This window comes from Cebus imitator, unplaced genomic scaffold (assembly GCF_001604975.1).
Source record: "Cebus imitator isolate Cc_AM_T3 unplaced genomic scaffold, Cebus_imitator-1.0 Scaffold21, whole genome shotgun sequence".
Lineage (NCBI taxonomy): Eukaryota > Metazoa > Chordata > Mammalia > Primates > Cebidae > Cebus > Cebus imitator.
The window spans coordinates 1,320,629-1,329,724 of NW_016107336.1; the positions used below are offsets into that span (position 1 = coordinate 1,320,629).

Below are 9,096 nucleotides of genomic sequence, written 5' to 3' on the forward strand. Positions count from 1 at the left end.
CAGGCTGGTCTCAAACTCCTGACCTGGTGATCCACCCGCCTTGGCCTCCCAAAGTGCTGGGATTACAGGTGTGAGCCACCATGCCCAGACGACACTTTACACATTTGAGGTCACCAGCATCAGATGACAGTTCTTTCCTCTGAGAGTGGGCCAGATCCTCCTGATTCCAGGTCCTCAGCACAGTATCTAAGGCTGCCAAACAACTCTGGTTTCTTCTTCATGTCACATGCTTCGCAGGTACTGTCCTTAATCCATAAGACTATCCCCACAGTTGGCGGGATTCTCTCTACTTGAGGGATAAAGGGATAGAGTGGAGGATAGATAAATGACTTTTAAGAAGCTGCACAGTAAGTGGTAGAGAAGATGGTCACGCCTAAGACTGGCTGGTTTGGGAGCCATTTTGCCCCAGAAGCATTTATTCAGTCAGCAAATATTTATTCATTCAACACATATTTTTTGAGGGCCTGCCATCTGCCAGGTACTTTTCTAGGAGCTTTATATATATATCGGTGACCTGAATAGGCAAAGACCTCTGTCCTCTGGAAGTCTGTATTTCAGGGCTCTCTCTGGATGTATGTGATCTAGGGCGGAAGCCTAGAATGCTCATCCCATGCTTGCTCAAAGCCCTCACCTGCAGGGCTGCTTGGGTCAACATGCTCTCTAGAGGGGTTCATGGTGGTCTAATGTCTCTCTCTACCTGCAAAACAGCCGGAGAATTAGCACTTTGAATACAAAAAAGAAAGCAGTTTGTAGCTTTTGCAAATTTGAGAAGTAAGAAATAATGGCACCAGCTGGCCCTCAATATCCTCTTTGGACAGGGAAAGTTGTTTTTTGTGCCTGAAATGGGAAGAGAGAGAACCGGCATGCCAAACCTTGAATTCAGTACGGCCAGCTCTAGGTGACTACCTTGACCTGCTTGCACTGCTGTAACAGATACCATAGACTGGGTGGCTTAAACAGGAAGACTGAATTTCACACAGTTCTGGAGGCTGGGAAGACCAAGATCTAGGTGCTAAAGGATCTGATATCTGGTAAGGGCTCCTCACTTCCCAGTTGGCAGAGACACATTTAGTCCATAACAGTGACTAAGAGAACTGACATTTCCTGAGGACCTATTAGTTGCCACACAAGTTATTTAGGTCATCTCATTTAATCATCACAGCAGGCCAAATGGAGTGGGAACTATTTTTCCAATTTTACAAATGAGGAAACTGAGGAATAACTAGTTAAGTAACCTGTCCACATGGATTTTAGTCACTGAGCTGCGTTTCAGACCGTGGCCCATCCCCTGCCACATCTGAGGTGCCTTTTAACACCCCTTACCTAGGTGACGGGCACTCAGAGGAAGAAAGTCAGCAGCCTACCTGTCCAAGCAGGAAGTCCTGGGCAGGAGGAGGTGGCTCCCCTCAGAGGGACACAGATGACTAGACTGTCAATGAGAAGCCAAGAAAAACCAGAGAGGTGACATCTGCAGAAGAGAAGGTCCCTTGTATGCTTTAGAGGTGCTAGTGGCCTCTAAAGTGATAAAGAAAGGTTTCCATCATCCAGACAAAGGAGGTTAAGAAGAATAACAACTGCAGATGTGCAAGAATAAGTATAATAATTAGCTAGGGGAAGAGATCCACTCCTAACATTTTAAGCTTTACTCAAACTGGCCATGAATGGTGGCTTACGTCTATAATCCCACCACTTTGGGAGATTAGGGTGGGAGGATTGCTTGAGCCCAGGAGTCTGAGACCCTCCCCCTAGGCAACATAGTGAAATCCCGTCTCTATAAAAAAATAAAAATTAGCTGGGAATGGTGGTCCTAGCTACTTGTGTGGCTGAGGTGGGACAATCACCTGTGTCCCAGAGTTGAAAGTTGCAGTGACCCATGATCACACCACTGCACTCCAGCCTGGACTATAAAGTGAGATCTTGTCCCAAAAAATAAAAAGGAAAGAAAGAAAAAGATTTACCCAAACCAGCAGTATCTGAGAGAGAGAACTAACACTATTCATTATTAGAGATCCTGGGTGCTGAGGCTGAAAAGGTTCGCTGTCCCCACTCTAGAGATTCTGAGTAATCAGAAAGAAGGTGGGTGACAGTGACACTCATTCTTTGACTTCAAAGAGCTGGGAAGACTGGGACTTCCCGGCACCACTGGGGCACTGCCTATGCAATATTTGTCAACAACATTTTCTGCTAATGAGACCTCTTAAAAACAAGCAGGGTTGTAAGTGAGGAGCAAGGATCTATCCAGAAGGGTGGGTGGTCCACCCTATGTAATGATGGGGCGCTCCAGTCTGGTGAAGCATCACCCTCCCTTGATGTTCCTTCCATCTACCAAGAGTAACAAGTGTGTTTTCTACATGAGGATTAGAATTTGCTGGAAGACTGGAAGGCCCCAGCACCAGAGACTATCCCACTAACAAGAATTCCCACCTGGACTGGTCTCATCTGGTCTTTTCTGACACCGGAGCAAACTCTGCCCCAACCTTCCCTTAGGTCAAGGGACCCTCTGTAGTCAGAAGAGCTATGGACTAAGCAGGAAACCTGGGTTGCAGGCCCCACGGAGCCACCAACAGGGCCTGTGTGTGAGGTGGGCTGTGGATGGTCACCTTCTGCTTCTGGACCAAATGCCTTCTCCCTAAAGTCCTTTCTCCAATTCTTACAGCCATGGCATCAAGCACAAAGAGCATGCTTGTGATATCACACAGGCACACACTCCACACACACCAATACACACACACACAAACACAGACACACACAGACACATGCCCACACACACATTTCCTTTCAGTGCCCAAGTACGAGGACAAACCTGTTTTCAAAGTGAAAAATAAAGACTCAGAATACCCTTTCTTTCGCATTCCCCCAGGCCGCCCTTTCTTTGGGCACATCTGCTGGAGTGAAGTGAGAGCAGGCTGGGCTTGCTGGCTGTGTGGGTGTGGCTTCAATGCCCGCCCAATCCTTCCTCCATGCTATGCTCCTGCCGTGTGCACTCGGGCAAGCTGCTCTCCAAGGGCACAGCATCCTCTGCAGCAAAAGTGGGGTGGCAGCAGTTCCTGCCTCGCAAGACTTTTGTTAGGATGGCTGGCGTCCATAGATTGGAAGCTCCTAGAACAATGCCTGACACCTACCAGCAGACAGAGTGATGTGTTGGCTCCCATTACCTCTCCAAGCCATCTCCGGGTAAACCTCTGGCTTTTTTTTCTGCTGAGATTTCTTTTCTTTTCATCTCAGCTCTTGGTCCTGCCAACTTAGGCTAAGAAATGTACTGACAACAATCTTTGAAAATTCCCAGCAAACGCCTCTTTTCTAGCTCTGCGTTAGTAACATCACATTTCAGTCTCTCAAACAAACAAAAGCAGCCAGCCCAAACCCCCCCGACCCTGCGCCCCCCGAAGTCACTTGGAAACACAAACATTAAGGCTGTGTACTTTGGTGTTGGAGGTGATTTATGATTTGGGCCTAGGGCTCTCTTCCCCCAATAATAAGCACAGAAGAGGAAGGGGTGATGGCTGGCAGGAGTCTCTGTTGGAGAAGTTTCTGCTAACAGTGGCCTTACTGTTAGGGTGTTGCCTGTTCACCAGAACTGGGGGATGTCAGCCCATCGCAGGAAACCACCCAGAGAAACTGCCTGGGACAGGCGCCATCTGTCTGCAGCCCTGTCATTTAGATAGTCAATAGATCAGTCCACTGGGGCTGAGCCACAAGCAGAGCTTGGCTTTGATATTTAGGAAGAGGAAAGATGCCTGACAGCTCCTTTCCAGGTTACATTTGCACTCCTTGACTGTCCTTTGCTATTGTTTCTAGAAAAAAAATATATTGATTGCGAAGTGTTCCTTTGATGGTGTGTTCTGTCAGCTTGCAAATAAATTGGGTCTGAATCTAGTCTCACATTCACACACATACACCCCCCAAAATAAAGCCCTTCCAACAAATTGCTTACATGCTGAGGCTCTGTGTTCCAGCAAGCCTTCAATTTATTTTAATGGACAAATAATAAATCCTTCCAAAGGGGGTATTTAGAATGGAAATGCTGATAGGTCCTTTAATTGTGACATGCTGCCAGGCGCTGCTTTGACACGGAGCGCTGCAGTGTGCCTGGGGGATTGGATGGCATGCATCAGGACCATGGTGTGGGAGGGGCCACTAAGCTCAGATGCTGTGCCTGGGCTCAGGAGTCTCACATTAGTGCGGGAATCAGCAGCACGGAGCCATGGGTCCCAGGCTCATCAGAAACAACATGTGTACAACTTGTTTTCAAGGAACTGACATTGTCATGGCCTTTGTGGTATGTGTGCTGACTGATCCCCTGCCCCCCACCAGGCGGGTTCCTCGGTCTTCCTTGTACTCTGTGGAACGTTGTTAATGTTGCCGCTTCGAGTCATAGGATGCTGGGGTGGGAGGAACCATCTGATTTCTAAAAGCATCAGGCTGTGAGGATGGAATGGTCCAGAGAAACAGCACAATAGCTTGATGTCTCTGCTCTTGCCCCTCTCACGCATGTAGGATCGCTGCCAAGGTCTCACCCCTGTTAGGTCTGGAGGGCCCCCATCTGTAGCAGTTTGTCATCTGGCACCTGTCACTGTCTTCCTCTCTAGTTGCTTCTAGGTGGTGACAGCCTCTGCTACCTAAGTTGCCTGAAGGTTCCTCCCCACTGCCACTGCTCCTGCTCCCCGGAGAATGCCACATCGCCCAATGCTCCCTGAGGTCTGGAGGCTTAGGGTGCCGGAGAGGAGCTTCCTCCCTTGCCTTCTGCTGGGGACATGGACTGCAGGGTGTGTGCCCCGTGCCTTTATACAACTAACCTCTACCAACTCACAGCCACACTGATGTAGCTGTGTGAGGCAGGCCAGGCAGCAGTCCACTTACACCTTCACTTGGGTGCTCTGTCCCCTGCTCCTTCTTATCCCTTAGTTCGAAGCAAAACCTATGCAAATAAGCTTCTGCAAATAGTATTTTTTCGGACTTGCTCACAAGTGATCAAACACACTAAACTCTCCCTTTAGGTTCAACATAGTATTCCTGAAACATCTATATGGAGTCCTAAGGCCTGGAGAGGTTGAAATGTCATCTTAAGGATCAGGAACATCAAGTTTTTTTGTTTGGACTGGCCTCAATAACCCTTTGCCTAAGCTCCTGGAGGCTGCACTGCAGGGGTTGAGAATTAGACACCTGTGCACCCCCTTGGTCTGGTCTCTCCCATCTGATCCCAGGTTGACACATGGCTGTGAGAGAGGAACCTCTTTCCCTCCTACTTCAAGGTGGATCCCAGTGTACAGGCACGCATGGGAACGATCTCCTAAGTTCTCAGTCTTCTCAACTTTTCCCTGCATGCTGAGGCAAGGGCATTTAACATCTTGGAAGTCTCTGGGCATTTGTTATTGGATTCTTGTGAGCTTCTGATTTAATCCATCAATTAAAACCATCACAACCGATGATGAAAAAGAGATTGTTCCAGAGAATGCTTGCTATCTACAGTAGTATGAAAGCTAAATGGACAGAACACATGAACTGCACGGAACCAAGGAACACAGGTAGGGAGCATGTCCAGTAGACATGGCTTCACATCCCAGAATCACCACTTACCTAGGAGTGTGGTCTTAGGCAGGTCATTCCTCTGAGTGCCAGTTTCCTTACCTGTAAAATGGAAACCTCTGCTCTAGGCTGCTCACAGAAATCAGAGGTAAGTTAGGTTTATACACTCATAGGCACCCATGTACACACTTTCGTATATTCACCTTCATGACAGCATTATTCACAACAGCCGGAAGGCAGAAGCAACCCAAGTGCCCACTGACAGATGAAGGATAAAGAAAATGTCGTCTGTACATACAATGCAATATTATTCAGCCTTAAAAAGGAAGAAAATTCTGACAGGTGCAGCAACATGGGTGGAGGAAGAATTATACTCAGTAGAATAAGCCAGTCAAAAGGACAAATATCGTATGATTCCACTTATATAAGGTGCTTAGAGTAGTCAAATTCATAGAGACAGAAAGTAGAATGGTGGGTATCTAGAAGGGTGGGGAAGAGAGAGATCTTGTTTAATAGGCACAGAGTTTCTATTTAGAATGATAAGAAAGTTCTAGATATGGATGGTGGTGATGGTTACATAGCAATGTGAATGTATTTAATGCCACTGAATTGTAACTGACAAAATGGCTAAAATAGTACATTTGTTGTGAATAGCTTACTGCACATATACACATACACACATACACTGAAAGTCACTGTCGGTGGCACACTGAGTGTCTGGCACATGTTTGGAAGCTCAGTAGATGGTTGCTGCGATCACCATTTGCAGGAGACTGGAAACGGGTCTGGGTCCACTGTAAACCAGCTGGAGCCATGTGTGTGATTCTCTGTGTTGCCCTTGCTCCGTTTGTAAAAAGATGGCTGACATTTCTCCCATCTTTCCTTTGTGCCGTCCAAATGAGATTATTGAATCTTTAGGTGATATTCAGGAAATATTTTGTTTGATAGAATCATTGACAATAATGAAGCTAAGATCAATTTGAAACTTTGTCAATTTGCTCTTTGGAAAGAGAATTTTCTGCCCTCGCCTTCTGCCTGCCCCAAGCTGGATTTCTTAGACTTCCTTTAAGAAAATGCTAAGTAACACTGGGATCTCCATGAGGACAAATTACTTGGCCTTGGCTTGGAATCCACAGCCTCTCCTCGGCCCATAGAGGTCTTTTTCTCACAAAAAGTCCCCCAAAGTGAGAAAGCAGATTTTCTTCTGTCCTAAAAAGTGTAGTTCCAGCCTGATCCTGCCTGAGAATGGTCACTAAGAAAGCAAAATGCATCTAACACTAACAGAGCCCCGATTCATTGCTTCCAGAGCCTGTAGCGTTTTATACTCACTCCGCAAGCATAATCAGGGGAGTGATTCTGAACCTTGTTAATCAGAAAGGGCCCTTTAAAAATGTCATGCTGTCAATATAAAACTTTGCTAAATTGCATTATAAATGCCAGATTCAGTCAACTAGCACATTTAACACCGTTTCTTAAGTACAGTTTAGATTTTATCCGTGCCAGGGAGAAACAGAAGAATACCTCAGGAGAGCCCAAGCCTGCGGATTCATTGTGCTAAGCTCACTTCCCCCAGAGAGGGATTAGAAATATTTATTCCAAATCCAAGCTGTACTTCTGGCATCATTGTCAATAAGGTGTCCCCCCAATGTTGCTGGCTTTAGAACTGGATGATTCTCACAGCTATGAAGGTTAGAAGGCTTTTAGACTTGTTTTTTAATTAGCGGGCAATGCCTGAAGCTGTTGCTTCATACCAGAGATGAAAGGTTTCTTGCAAGTCAAGAGCAAAACGTCATGCCCACACCTGTTAAAAATAAGGCCTTATTTATTTATTTATTTTTACGTCTGCAGAGTCCAAAATAGCCCTCCAATGTGAAATGACCTTGTCCCTTGTTTTCGGGAGAATTCATTGTCAAGTTCACAGAGAACTAACCTTTCTCCTCCTCTCCCACCAAATGCGGCTATTTCTACCCTGTTTTGACATTATGTCTTTTTCTCTCCTTTTTCGGAATAGAAAAGGTTTAATTGAAAACTTACAGCTTGAAGTTTGGCTAAACAGCACTTTAAGGATCTGAAGATGGTGACCAAACCTCATGATTTCCGATTTTAAAAAAATCTTAAGATAATGAGATGATTTTTTCCGTGTTACATGCGTAAGCTCATTCCAAGATGAAAGGATCTAAGTACACACAGCAGGATAATATTTTAAAATATTAACCAATTTCCCCCCTTTCCTCCTGCCTGTTCTTCCTTTTACCTGTTCACCTCTTTCAAGCTAGACTGTTCCAAATTCATTATCTCAGGAAGCAGTGACCTAGGGGGATGCCTGGAGTTTTTCCCTAGCTTTTGAAATTCAAAAGTCTTGCCCTGAGAAAAAATGCAAAGAACTTGTAAGCATTATCAAATAGCTAGCATTTCCTGAAAATTTTCTGTGTTCTATGCACTATTTAAAGCACGTTTTTATTTTATTTTATTTTATTGCTTTTATCTACAACTCATTAAGATAGGCACTACTAATAACCCTATTTTACGGATGAGAAAACTGAGGTAGAGAGAAATGGAGTATTTTGCCCATCATAGCATCTCTGGTGAGTAGCAGGATTGGCTTACTACTGCAGTAGTGTGTTCCAGCACTCACATTTCTAACCACTGCACCAAGCTCCTTGTTAGTGTGCAGGAAGTTCTTGGGAATGTGCTCAGTATTTCTACCCATGAAAAGGAAAAGACTTACGCAGCATTGGATAGGAGAAAAAAATTGGGCTCTGGGGTGATGTCAAGAAAGCCTTTGGCTGACCAGAGGAGAGATCTGAAGCTGGAGTGACCCTTCAGAGCCATTTCAAGTTGGGGCAAAACATTTGGGTCTTCATACTCCTGCATGGACGAGTCATTGGATGCAGGCTGCCCTGAGACGGGTACGGCTTTGGATGGAGGCTACTCTCTTTATTTGCGGCAATCCCCATGGGGGCTTCCAGCGGAGGGCTATCTTTCAGCAGCACTCCCAGTAGGTGGGTTGGGGGGAAGTCCTTCAGTCCCCAGGCCCAATCTGGATGGCGCACCAGTGTCCACTACAGAAAGGAGAGAAGCCAGGTAAGGGTGCAATTCCTCGCTTCAGCCTGATCTCTCAAGGGGATCTGAGTATAAATTATGCCTCAGAGTGTGTGCCAACTGGAGATAAGAGATCTGAGCTTTTAAACTCCCTCACCCATTAGTCTTTGGCTAAACACCTCCCTGGGAGTGGGGAGATTTGGATCTAAACTCTGAGACACTTCAGGCTCTCTGCATGTGCATGTCTAAGGGTAGATCTCAGAAGAGAGTCACAGGTGCACACCATTAAAAGCAAATGTACACAGAGGCCAGGGGACAGGCACAAAGGGACAATTTAAAGAATCCACGTGATTACCCACTACAGCTCCTATAGACCCGAGAGCATTCCCTGAACTGGAGGTACACAGTGAATCAGAGGAGAGAGGCGAATCGCTAAGAAAAGGTGTGCATCTGCTAAGACAGCACTGAGTCCCAGGTGGGCTTGAGGGACATGAGAGCAGAGGGACTCTCAGCCTCCCTCTCAGGGAG

The 9,096-nt window shown here is 46.1% G+C and overlaps 2 long non-coding RNA genes across 2 annotated transcripts; both read right to left on the minus strand.

Moving 5' to 3' along the window:
• Nucleotides 1-384: 384 nt before the first annotated feature.
• On the minus strand, nucleotides 385-1,738 carry LOC119470071. The gene is made up of 2 exons (XR_005198948.1): nucleotides 1,365-1,738; nucleotides 385-697 (listed from the first exon to the last, which is right to left on the minus strand). It is a non-coding gene; the product is annotated as an uncharacterized LOC119470071 (long non-coding RNA).
• Nucleotides 1,739-3,499: 1,761 nt separating this feature from the next.
• Nucleotides 3,500-8,625, minus strand: LOC119470064. Its single transcript, XR_005198927.1, has 4 exons — nucleotides 8,318-8,625; nucleotides 6,211-7,327; nucleotides 5,578-5,628; nucleotides 3,500-3,794 (listed from the first exon to the last, which is right to left on the minus strand). It is a non-coding gene; the product is annotated as an uncharacterized LOC119470064 (long non-coding RNA).
• Between the last annotated feature and the right edge of the window lie 471 nt (nucleotides 8,626-9,096).